At 40.8% G+C, this 13,625-nt stretch overlaps 1 long non-coding RNA gene across 3 annotated transcripts in view; it reads left to right on the plus strand.

Moving 5' to 3' along the window:
* Positions 1–13,625, plus strand: part of LOC133241074 (uncharacterized) — a 1,297,712-nt gene that overhangs the window by 326,105 nt on the left and 957,982 nt on the right. The gene's annotated exons all lie outside the window — the stretch shown is intronic.

A 13,625-nucleotide genomic window follows, 5' to 3' on the forward strand; every position in this document is an offset into this window, starting at 1 on the left:
TTAAAGGTGATGCTAGTTAGAGGTTTCTATGGATATTCTTTATGAAGTTCTAGATCTTCACCTCTCTTCCAGTTTTACTGAGAGTTTTTATCATGAATTAGTGTTGGGTTTTAAAAAATTTTTTTGCATATCTGGATATAATTATATGATTTTTCACTTTTGGCTTGTTGATGTGACAAATTACATTAGTTAGTCTTCAAATATTGGACCTGCCTTGTGTACCTGGGCTTCCCTGGTAGCTCAGCTAGTAAAGAATCCACCTGCAATGCAGGAGATCCTGGTTCAATTCCTAGGTTGGGAAGCTCCCCTGGAAAAGGGATAGACTACCTATTCAGTATTCTTGGGCTTCCCTGGTAGTTGAGATGGTAAAGAATCCACCTGCAATTTAGGAGACCTGGGTTTGATCTCTGGGTTGGGAAGATCCCCTGGAAGAGGGTGTGGCAACCCACCCCAGTATTCTTGCCTGGAGAATTCCCTTGGACAGAGTAGCCTGGTGGGCTATAGTCCATGCGGGTTGCAAAGAGTCGGACATGACTGAGCAACTAAGCACAGCACAGCGCTTGCATACCTGGGATAAATCCTGCAAGGTTGTGACATGCAATTATTCTTATCTGTTATTGAATTGGATTTGCTGTTGTTTTGTTGAAGATTTTTATGTCTATATTCATGAAAGGTATAGACCTGTAGGTCTTGTTTCTGGTAATGTTTCTGTCTGGTTTTATCTTTAGGGTAATGGTTGCTTCACAGAATGAGTTAGGGAGTATTCCCTCTGCTTCTGTGCCCTGAAAGAGATTGTCCAGATTTGGAATTTCTTCTATAATATTAATACTTGATAGAATTCACCAGTGAACCTTCCTAGTTCTGGTGCTGTTTTGGATATTTATTAATTATTAATTAAATTTCTTATATAAATATAGACCTATTCAAGTTGTCTATTCCTCCATGTGTAAACTATGGAAAATTGTGTCTTTCAAAAAATAGGTCCATTTAAGCTAAGTGCAACTTCACTTTCACTTTTCACTTCCATGCATTGGAGAAGGAAATGGCAACCACTCCAGTATTCTTGCCTGGAGAATCCCAGGGACAGAGGAGCTTAGTGGGCTGCCATCTATGGGGTTCCACAGCGTCGGACATGACTGAAGCGACTTAGCAGCCGCAGCAGCAGCAGCAAGCTAAGTTATCAAGTTTCTGGCCATAGAGTAATTCATAGTGTTCCTTTATTATCCTTTTGATATTCATTATACTTATAGTAATGTCCCATTTTTCATTTCTGATGTTAGCAATTTGTCTTCTCTCTATTTCTCACTGTCTCTCTTTAAGTTATCCTGGCTTGAGAATGATCAATTTTATTGATTCTTTCAAAGAACTAGCTCTTGGATTTGTTGATTTTCTCTGCTGATTTCCTGTTTATAATTTCATTGACCTCTACTCAAATTTTTGTATTTCTTTTCTTAATTTCAGCTTAATTTGCTATTCTTTTCCTAGTTTCCTAAGATAGAAACATATTTATTGTAATTTTTTTTCTTTTCAAATATATAGATTCAACTATAAATTTCCCTCCAAATACTGCTTTTATTGTATCCTGCAAATTTTGATAAACTGTATATTCCTTTTTGTTAAGTTCAAAATATTTTTAAATTTCTCTTAAAATTTCTCCTTTGATTCATTGGTTGTTTAAAACTGTGTTGTTTAATCTCCATGCAGTTTTGAATTTTCTAGTTATCTTTCTGTTATTGATTTCTAGTTAAATTTTTTTGTAGTCTGACAATAGACATGGTATGCTTTCTATTCTTCTAAGTTTGTCAAGGTTTGCTTTATGATTCAGAATAAAGCATTTATTGGTGAATGTTCCATATAAGCTTGAGGAAAAACATCTATTCCTCTGTTGCTACCCTATGTATAGATGTTGATTACATCCAGTCATTTGATGGTGCTGTTTGATTCAACGGTTCCCCTTTGGATAAAGAGATCTGTCCATTTCTGTGCAGGAGGATTGAAATCTCCAACTATATAGTGAATCGACTTATTCCTCCTTGCAAATTTATTAGTTTTTGCTTTTGTGCTCTATTTTTAGGTGTATACACATTAAGACTCATTTATTCTTGAAAATTGCCTCTTTATTATTATGTAGTGGCCTCCTTTAGGAGAAGGCAGTGGCACCCCACTCCAGTACTCTTGCCTGGAAAATCCCACGGATGGAGAAGCCTGGTAGGTTGCAGTCCATGGGGTCGCTGAGGGTTGGACACGACTGAGTGACTTCACTTTCACTTTTCACTTTCATGCATTGGAGAAGGAAATGGCAACCCACTCCAGCATTCTTGCCTGGAGAATCCCAGGGACGGGGGAGCCTGGTGGGCTGCCGTCTCTGGGGTCGCACAGAGTTGGACACGACTGAAGTGACTTAGCAGCAGCAGCAGCAGCAGCAGTGGCCTCCTTTATCATGAGTAACTTGCTTTAGGGTTGGCTTTGTCTGAAATTAACATAGCTATCCCTGCTTCCTTTTGGTTAATGCTAGCATGCCATATTTTTTCCTCCATCAATTTGCTTTTCATATGAATATATATCTGTATAGTTAAAATGGGTTTCTGGTAGACAACATATAATTAGGTCTTATTTTTTGGTATTTTTGTCAATTTTTTAATCGACATACTGAGGTCTTTAACATTTAAAGTGATTTCTGATACAGTTGGATTAACAATAACCATATTTGTTACTATTTCTTGTCCTTGTTTGTTTCCATTTTTTGACGTCCACTCTTTTTCTGCCTATCATGATTCTAATTGAGCATTTTGGATGACTTCATTTTCTCTCCTTTCTTAGCATAGCAGCTACAATTCTTTTTTTTTTTTTTTTTAACTTTTCTTAGTGGATGTCCTACTGTTTGCAATATGCATTTGTAACTATTCCAAGTCCATGTTCAAATAACTGAGTGTCTTTGTACAATTCCAGTAGTTCAGCAAAAAATTTCCAATGCCCATTGGATTAAAAACAAAACAAAACAAAAAAAAGATTAAAAGCAAAACTTGATGTTGAATTCATTGAAGAGGGAAACAGAAAATTTCACTGTACTGGTAACACCCCTTTACTGAGGTGGCACAGATTAATCTACTTGACCTGTAGTTTCCTCAGAGGGAGAAATTGAAAGCTTATGAGTTAAGTGTCTGGCTTACCCAGCTCTTCAGGACAATGCTGAAAAGGCTCACTTCTTTCTCACCCCATCCAGAATATGGAGTGTGTTTTACAACTGAGGGGCAGTGAAGAACCCACAGAACAGCAATAAGGGCTCTGAGGTTATTACAAGAGTGTGAATCTCACTGACTGCCTTATGTACTGTCAGGAAGACTACCCACAAGATTCTGGGGACACGTCATCTGAATATTCTCACAGTTGGCCACAGACACCACCAGAGTTCGGTTGCCACACACACATACCCCAACCACAGACTTCAGTCAATTCAGTCACTCAGTAGTGTCCAACTCTTTGTGACCCCATGACTGCAGCACACCAGGCTTCCCTGTTCATCACCAACTCCTGGAGCCTACTCGAACTCATGTTCATCAAGTTGGTGATGTCATTCAACCATCTCATCCTCTGTCATCCCCTTCTCCTCCTGCCTTCAGTCTTTCCCGGTCAGGATCTTTTCTAGTGAGTTAGTACTTCACATCAGGTGGCCAAAAGATCAGAGTTCCATCTTCACATCAGTCCTTCCAATGAATATCCAGGACTGATTTCCTTTAGAATTGGCTGGTTTGGTCTCTTTGCAGTTCCAGAGACTTTCATGTCTTTTCCAACACCCCAATTCAAAAGCTTCAATTCTTTGGTGCTCAGCTTTCATTATGGTCCAACTCTTACATCCATACATGACTACTGGAAAAACCATAGCTTTGACGGTATGGACCTTTGTTGGCAAAGTAATGTCTCTGCTTTTTAATATGCTGTCTAGGTTTGTCATAGCTTTACTTCCAAGGAGCAAGTGTCTTAATTTCATGGCTGCAGTCACCATCTTCAGTGATTTTGGAGTCCAAGAAAATTAAGTCTGTCACTGTTCCCATTGTTTCCCCATCTATTTGCCACGATGTAATGGGACTGGATGCCATGATTTTAGTTTTTTGAATGTTGAGTTTTAAGCCAGCTTTTTCACTCTCCTCTTTCACTTTCATCAAGAAACTCTTTAGTTCCTCTTCGCTTTCTGCCATAAGGGTGGTATCTTCTGCATATATGAACTTATTGATATTTCTCCCTGCAATCTTGATTCCAACTTGTGCTTCATCCAGCCCAGCATTTCTCATGATGTATTCTGCATATAAGTTAAATAAACAGGATGACAATTTACAGCCTTGATGTACTCCTTTCCTAGTTTGGAACCAGTCTATTGTTCCATGTCTGGTTCTAATTGTTGCTTCTTGACCTGCATACAGATTTTTCAGGAGGTAAGTAAGGTGGTCTGGTATTCCCATCTCTTTAAGAATTTTCCATAGTTTTTTGTGATCCACACAGTCAAAGGCTTTGGCTTAGTCAATAAAGCAGAAGCAGAAGTAGATGGACCAAAACAGGCAAATTTAATTCAGATGACCATCAGCTTCATAGCCAGATCCCAATGTACACACCTAGAGGCAGTGTGAGGTTTGTTTGTTTGTTTGTTTTTTCAATTGATTAGTGAACATGACTCAGAAAGCTCACTCAAGTCTGCAGGACTAGGACAAAGCAAGCAAACCTGAACATTTACCACTACCCAAGGGAAAGGAAATAGGACATCACCAGTACCTGGCCTGGTTTTGCAGCCTCAAGAGAAAGCATAAAATCTTAAGAACTATCCCCCAAAATGGAACAAGAAGTATGGAGCAAGTGTGGATCAGCTTTTTCACTCTCCTCTTTCACTTTCATCAAGAAACTCTTTAGTTCCTCTTCGCTTTCTGCCATAAGGGTGGTATCTTCTGCATATATGAACTTATTTATATTTCTCCCTGCAATCTTGATTCCAACTTGTGCTTCATCCAGCCCAGCATTTCAGACCTTCAGAAAAGATCTGAAAAAGCCTTAGAATCTGTAACAGGGGTGACAGAAGGACTTTCTCCTAAATTTAGTCAGTAAAGACTAGAAGATGTGGCTCCTTATTTAAATGCAAAGGCTGCAATAGATGACTTAAAGGAATATGAAAAATAAAGGAAACATGACACCACCAAAGGAACACAATAATTTCCCAGCAAATGACCCCAAAGAAATCAAGACCTTAATTTTGCCTGGTAATTGTTTTAAGGAAGCTGAGCAAACTACAAGAGAGAGAAAACAAAACAAAACAGAAAAACAATCCACTGGGGGGGAAAAAAAAACACATGAACGAAACATGTTTAATAGAGAAATAGAAATAGTGATAGAGAACCAAACAGAATTTTGGAGCTGATCAATATAATGAATGAGTAGAAAATGCAATCAGTTTAGTTCAGTTCAGTCACTCAGTCATGTCCGACTCTTTGCACCCCATGTATCACAGCACGCCAGGCCTCCCTGTCCATCACCAACTCCCGGAGTTCACCCAGACTCACGTCCATTGAGTCAGTGATGCCATCCAGCCATCTCATCCTCTGTCGTCCCCTTCTCCTCCTGCCTCCAATCCCTCCCAGCATCAGAGTCTTTTCCAATGAGTCAACTCTTTGCATGAGGTGGCCAAAGTAATGGAGTTTCAGCTTTAGCATCATTCCTTAGATACCTTTAATAATAGAGTTGATCAAGCAGAAGAATGAATCTGTGATTTCAAACACAGATCATTTGAAAAAAGTTCAGTCAAAGGAAAACAGGGAAAAATGAAAATGAGTGAAGAGATTCTACAGGAATTATGAAATCAGATCAGATCAGAAGAGATCAGTCACTCAGTCATGTCCAACTTTTTGCATCCCATGAATCGCAGCATGCCAGGCCTCCCTGTCCATCACCAACTCCCGGAGTTCACTCAGACTCACGTCCTTCGAGTCAGTGATGCCATCCAGCCATCTCATCCTCTGTCATCCCCTTCTCCTCCTGCCCCCAATCCCTCCCAGCATCAGAGTCTTTTCCAATGAGTCAACTCTTTGCATGAGGTGGCCAAAGTAATGGAGTTTCAGCTTTAGCACCCATTCCTTCCAAAGAAATCCTAGGGCCGATCTCCTTCATAATGGACTGGTTGGATCTCCTTGCAGTCCAAGGGACTCTCAAGAGTCTTCTCCAATGCCACAGTTCAAAAGCATCAATACTTCAGCACTCAGCCTTCTTCACAGTCCAACTCTCACATCCATACATGACCACAGGAAAAACCATAGCCTTGACAAGACGAACCTTTGTTGGCAAAGTAATGTCTCTGCTTTTGAATATGCTATCTAGGTTGGTCATAACTTTCCTTCCAAGGAGTAAGCGTCTTTTAATTTCATGGCTGCAGTCACCATCTGTAGTGATTTTGGAGCCCAGAAAAACAAAGTCTGACACTGTTTCCCCATCTATTTCCCATGAAGTGGTGGGACCAGATGCCATGATTTTCGTTTTCTGAATGTTGAGCTTTAAGCCAACTTTTTCACTCTCCACTTTCACTTTCATCAAGAGGCTTTTGAGTTCCTCTTCACTTTCTGCCCTAAGGGTGGTGTCATCTGCATATCTGAGGTTATTGATATTTCTCCCGGCAATCTGGATTCCAGCTTGTGTTTCTTCCAGTCCAGCGTTTCTCATGATGTACTCTGCATATAAGTTAAATAAACAGGGTGACAAAATACAGCCTTGACGAACTCCTTTTCCTATTTGGAACCAGTCTGTTGTTCCATGTCCAGTTGTAACTGTTGCTTCCTGACCTGCATACAAATTTCTCAAGAGGCAGATCAGGTGGCCTGGTATTCCCATCTCTTTCAGAATTTTCCACAGTTTATTGTGATCCACACAGTCAAAGGCTTTGGCATAGTCAATAAAGTAGAAATAGATGTTTTTCTGGAACTCTCTTGCTTTTTCTATGATCCAGTGGATGTTGGCAATTTGATCTCTGGTTCCTCTGCCTTTTCTAAAACCAGCTTGAACATCAGGAAGTTCATGGTTCACATATTGCTGAAGCCTGATTTGGAGAATTTTGAGCATTACTTTACTAGCGTGTAAGATGAGTGCAATTGTGTGGTAGTTTGAGCATTCTTTGGCATTGCCTTTCTTTGGGATTGGAATGAATACTGACCTTTATGAAATACTACAAAGTAAAGCAATCTACCCATTTTTGCAGCCCCAGAAGGCAAAGAGCAAAAAGAGGAAGAGGTTATTTAAAGAAATAATGGTTGAGGACATCCCAAATCTGGGGAGAGGTTTGGACAATCTCATTTATGAAGCTTATAGGTCCTCTAAAATATTCAACTCAAAGAGATCTCCAAGACACATTTTAATAGAACAATAAAATCAAAAGCAAAGAGAAAAAAAAAAAAACACATATACAAGGGGATTTCTGCAAAACTATTTGCCGATTTCTTAGCAGTACTTCACAGACTGGTTGAGAGTGGGATTAGATATTCACAGTGCCGAAATGGAAAAACTACCAACAAGGAATACTTTTCTATCAAAGTTGTCCTTCAGAAATGTTGGACAGATAGAGTCTCTCCCAATCTCCCAGACAAATAAAACGTAAGAAAATTTATCACTACTAGACCTGACTTTCTAGGACTGGTGAAATTAAGCTATGCTAATTATAAATATAGATTAAAGGAAGAGTCAAGAGGATGTCTTGTTGGACTGAAAGTTGGATAGACAGTGATTGTTTCATTTTATTTAAAGATGGAAATGTATTACTCTACATACTTAAGGTTATATTATTATAGGCTTATTTGTTTTAGAACAGAGGAACTTTTTTTGTTTTAACTTTCACAGTCTAAGTATCTAAAAGAGAAGTAACAAAAAGATCATGTGTGGTATTTGCATTTCTCACAGTAGGTACATTATGACTTTAATGTTTTATGTTAAACATATATATTTTTGAAAGTATGTATTTTTGAAAGTAAAATGCAAGTGAGGCTGAGAGGAGCTACCCTGCTTCCGAGGTCAGGGGCAGAAGCCGGGAGGACCCCATGCCCTAAGGGCGGTGGCCAAGAGGAGTTACCCCACACGTGAGGTGAGGTGCAGCGGCTGAGAGTGCCAGGCTGCAACGGCGCAGGAAAGGCCTAGAGGAGCTACCCCGTGTCCGAGGTCAGGGGCGGCGACAAGAGGAGTTACCCCATGCCCCAAGCCCGAGGCCAGGGGCGGCGGCCGGGAGGAGCAACCCATGACCTGAGGCCAGGGGCGGCGGCCAGGAGGACCAACCCCATGACCAAGGAGCCGTGGCTGCGCGGGCGCAGGGGGGCCTAGAGGAGCTAGCCCACGATGAAGATCAGGAAGGGCAGCAGTGAGGAGATACCCCTCATCCAAGGTAAGGAGCAGTGGCTGCACTTTGCTGGAGCAGCCGTGAAGAGATACCCCATGCCTAGGTAAGAGAAACCCAAGTAAGACGGTTGGTGTTGCAAGATGGCATCAGAGGGCAAACACACTGAAACCATACTCACAGAAAACTAGTCAATCTAATCACACTAGGACCACAGCCTTGTCTAACTCAATGAAACTAAGCCATGCCCATGGGGCCACCCAAGACGGGCGGGTCATGGTGGAGAGATCTGACAGAATGTGGTCCACTGGAGAAGGGAATGGCAAACCACTTCAGTATTCTTGCCTTGAGAACCCCATGAGCAGTATGAAAAGGCAAAATGATAGGATACTGAAAGAGGAACTCCCCAGGTCAGTAGGTGCCCAATATGCTACTGGAGATCAATGGAGAAATAACTCCAGAAAGAATGAAGGGATGGAGTCAAAGCAAAAACAATACCCAGCTGTGGATGTGACTGGTGATAGAAGCAGAGTCCAATGCTGTAAAGAGCAATATTGCATAGGAACCTGGAATGTCCCGTCCATGAATCAAGGCAAACTGGAAGTGGTCAAACAAGAGATGGCAAGAGTGAATGTTGACATTCTAGGAATCAGCGAACTAAAATGGACTGCAATGGGTGAATTTAACTCAGATGACCATTATATCTACTACTGTGGGCAGGAATCCCTCAGAAGAAATGGAGTAGCCATCATGGTCAACAAAAGAGTCTGAAATGCAGTACTTGGAGGCAATCTCAAAAACAACAGAATGATCTCTGTTCGTTTCCAAGGCAAACCATTCAATATCACAGTAATACAAGTCTATGACCCAACCAGTAACGCTGAAGAAGCTGAAGTTGAACGGTTCTATGAAGACCTACAAGACCTTTTAGAACTAACACCCAAAAAAGATGTCCTTTTCATTGTAGGGGACTGAAATGCAAAGGTAGGAAGTCAAGAAACACCTGGAGTAACAGGCAAATTTGGCCTTGGAATACGGAATGAAGCAGGGCAAAGACTAATAGAGTTTTGCCAAGAAAATGCACTGGTCATAACAAACACCCTCTTCCAACAACACAAGAGAAGACTCTATACATGGACATCACCAGATGGTCAACACCGAAATCAGGTTGATTATATTCTTTGCAGCCAAAGATGGAGAAGCTCTATACAGTCAGCAAAAGCAAGACCAGGAGCTGACTGTGGCTCAGATCATAAACTCCTTATTGCCAAATTCAGACTGAAATTGAAGAAAGTAGGGAAAACCACTAGACCATTCAGGTATGACCTAAATCAAATCCCTTACGATTATACAGTAGAAGTGAGAAATAGATTTGAGGGACTAGATCTGATAGATAGAGTGTCTGATAAACTATGGACTGAGGTTCATGACATTGTACAGGAGACAGGGATCAAGACCATGTCCATGAAAAATGCCTGGGTCCAGCCCCGGCTGATCCAGGGTATTTGAAGGGGAGACGGCTTCGGCAATTAATTTAAATATTCATCAAAGATATAAATAGTAATAGAATGAGGATAGCTCAGCAGGAAAATTCAGTGGAGAAAAGAGGCTGAGTAGCTTAGTTTACGCGGGAAACCAATAAAACTTCAAGACAAGAAGCTTGCACCACTTACGTAGGCCACAGGCATCCTTCCGTTCTCCTGAAGGACAGGAGACACTGAGGCCTCCCTGGTCGGATCTTAGAAGCCCAGGCAAAGTCAGTAAGCTTGGCGGGCTCCATGCTCCAGATGGAGACTCAGCCAGAGTTTGATAGAGAGACATGGGGAGACCAGTATTTTGAGGAACTGATCCCAATTCTTTATTTTCCAGGGTCTGTTTTTATACACTGAGATGTTATACAAAAGTCACGTGGGGACAGCAGTCCTGACTTTTAAAGTCAGGTGCTTCATACAAATGTATACAGAGGTCTTAGGGGTGTTACATCATCTTCTGGCCAGGGGGGCCTGCTGACAATTTATGACCCTCTCCTTGTGACAGCGGTCAGTCAACAATTATTTCTCCCAGGGTGATTATTCTTAAAACAGATGCCACCCAAATAAAGTTACATTCCTATAGGGTGAGGCAGTAGTGGGTTTTAGTTAAGGAAAGAATTTACTTAGCCTAAGGTCTAATGTGATTTATATCAAAGGTTAATACTTATTTCTTCTATATATTCATTAATGTGTATAAGAGCAGGGAATGTGGAGACTTAGCAGTAAACATTGGCTCAACAAATGAAAAAACCTTCACCAATACAATTTCTAATCAGCCCATTATACTTATACTAATAGTTTTCTAAATTCTCTAAAGAACCTGTTTTAGAAGGTTTAAAGCATCTCTTGCCTCTCATGGTTGGGAGGCTGTGACAAGCCTGTGACATGTGGCTGGACAAGCCTGTCAGGCAGGCTAGAGAACCTTCAGAGGAGTTTGTAGGTTGAAACACACCTGTCACACCCAGGAATTATTATTAACTGGAGCTCTAAGTTAACTCCTTCTCTGAAAGAGATGGTGGGGGACAGCCCCCGTAAAGACAGAGGTGTAGGTAAGAGCACAAAGTAGTAAAGTAGGCAGGATCTGGTTATGGGGGTAGATGTCGAGAATTTCCAGGGGGACTCCTGAGGATTGATCCCGCCTTTGCGTATGTCGAGCCTCCTTTCTCATTACCTTTGCCATGGGTGGAGTGCCTCACACTGGCGCCCAACAGGAAAAGAAATGCAAAAAGCAAAATGGCTGTCTAGGGAGGCCTGACAAATAGCTGTGAAAAGAAGAGAAGCAAAAAGCAAAGGAGAAAAGGAAAGATATAAGTATCTGAATGCAGAGTTCCAAAGAACAGCAAGAAGAGATAAAAAAGCCTTCTTCAGCAATCAATGCAAAGAAATAGAGGAAAACAACAGAATAGGAAAGACTAGAGATCTCTTCAAGAAAATTAGAGATACCAAGGGGACATTTCATGCAAATGGGCTCGATAAAGGACAGAAATGGTATGGACCTAACAGAAGCAGAAGATATTAAGAAGAGATGGCAAGAATACACAGAAGAACTGTACAAAAAAGATCTTCACGACCCAGATAATCACAATGGTGTGATCACTGACCTAGAGCCAGACATCCTGGAATGTGAAGTCAAGTGGGCCTTAGAAAGCAACACTATGAACAAAGCTAGTGGAGGTGATGGAATTCCAGTTGAGCTCTTTCAAATCCTGAAAGATGATGCTGTGAAAGTGCTGCACTCAATATGCCAGCAAATTTGGAAAACTCAGCAGTGGCCACAGGACTGGAAAAGCTCAGTTTTCATTCCAATCCCAAAGAAAGGCAATGCCAAAGAATGCTCAAACTACCACACATTGCACTCATCTCACACGCTAGTAAAGTAATGCTCAAAATTCTCCAAGCCAGGCTTCAGCAATATGTGAACTGTGAACTTCCTGATGTTCAAGCTGGTTTTAGAAAAGGCAGAGGAACCAGAGATCAAATTTCCAACATCTGCTGAATCATGGAAAAAGCAAGAGAGTTCCAGAAAAACATCTATTTCTGCTTTATTGACTATGCCAAAGCATTTGACTGTGTGGATCAAAATAAACTGTGGAAAATTCTAAGAGATGAGAATCCCAGACCACCTGATCTGCCACTTGAGAAATTTGTATGCAGGTCAGGAAGCAACAGTTCAAACTGGACATGGAACAACAGACTGGTTCCAAATAGGAAAAGGAGTACGTCAAAGCTGTATACTGTCATCCTGCTTATTTAACTTTTACGCAGAGTACATCATGAGAAACGCTGGACTGGAAGAAACACAAGCTGGAATCAAGATTGCTGGGAGAAATATCAATAACCTCAGATATGCAGATGACACCACCCTTATGGCAGAAAATGAAGAGGAAGCTTCTTGATGAAAGTGAAAGTGGAGAGTGAAAAAGTTGGCTTAAAGCTCAACATTCAGAAAACGAAGATCATGGCATCTGGTCCCACCACTTCATGGGAAATGGATGGGGAAACAGTGGAAACAGTGTCAGACTTTATTTTTCTGGGCTCCAAAATCACTACAGATGGTGACTGCAGCCATGAAATTAAAGACGCTTACTCCTTGGACGGAAAGTTATGACCAACCTAGATAGCATATTCAAAAGCAGAGACATTACTTTGCCAACAAAGGTCCATCTAGTCAAGGCTATGGTTTTTCCTGTGGTCAGGTATGGATGTGGGAGTTGGACTGTGAAGAAGGCTGAGCACCGAAGTATTGATGCTTTTGAACTGTGGTGTTGGAGAAGACTCTTGAGAATCCCTTGGACTGCAAGGAGATCCAACCAGTCTATTCTGAAGGAGATCAGCCCTGGGATTTCTTTGGAAGGAATGATGCTAAAGCTGAAACTCCAGTACTTTGGCCACCTCATGCGAAGAGTTGACTCATTGGAAAAGACTCTGATGCTGGGAGGGATTGGGGGCAGGAGGAGAAGGGGATGACAGAGGATGAGATGGCTGGATGGCATCACTGACTCGATGGACGTGAGTCTGGGTGAACTCTGGGAGTTGGTGATGGACAGGGAGGCCTGGCGTTCTGCGATTCATGGGGTCGCAAAGAGTTGGACACCACTGAGCTACTGAGCTGAACTGAACTGATATATATATATTGTATTTTATACATATACATATATTGTATTTTATATATTTATATATTTCAACAAATATATTTTTGAAAGTAACATATACTACTTCACAAGTAGTCTGAATACTTTATTTCCTCCACGTTGTCCATTTTATTGGCAGTGTATTATGGTAACAGTCTATTATGATTCCTTGTATTTCCCTGGTGTCTGTCGTAACTTCTCCTTTCTCAGTTTTGATTTTTTTGATTTGATTCCTCTCCTTTTTTTTGCTTGATGAATCAGGCTAAAATTTTATCAATTTGATTTGCATTTTTGAAGAACCAACTTTTAGTTTCATTTCATTAATATTTTCTATTGTTTTTTTCATTTCTATTTATTTCTGCTCTAATCTTTTTTATTTCTTTCCTTTTGCTAACTTTGGATATTGTTTGATCTACTCTCTCTAGTTACTTTAGGTGTAAGGTTAGGTTGAGCTTTTTATTGTTTCCTGAGATAAGATTATATTGCTATTAATTTTCCTCTTGGAATTGGTTCAGCTGCATCCCATAGGTTATGATTTCATCTTCATTTGCCTCTAAGTATTCTTTTTTAATTTCCTCTTTGATTTTTTCAGTGATGCATTGCTTCTTTAGTAGC

Source organism: Bos javanicus, chromosome 29 (genome assembly GCF_032452875.1).
Source record: "Bos javanicus breed banteng chromosome 29, ARS-OSU_banteng_1.0, whole genome shotgun sequence".
In the NCBI taxonomy this organism is placed as follows: domain Eukaryota; kingdom Metazoa; phylum Chordata; class Mammalia; order Artiodactyla; family Bovidae; genus Bos; species Bos javanicus.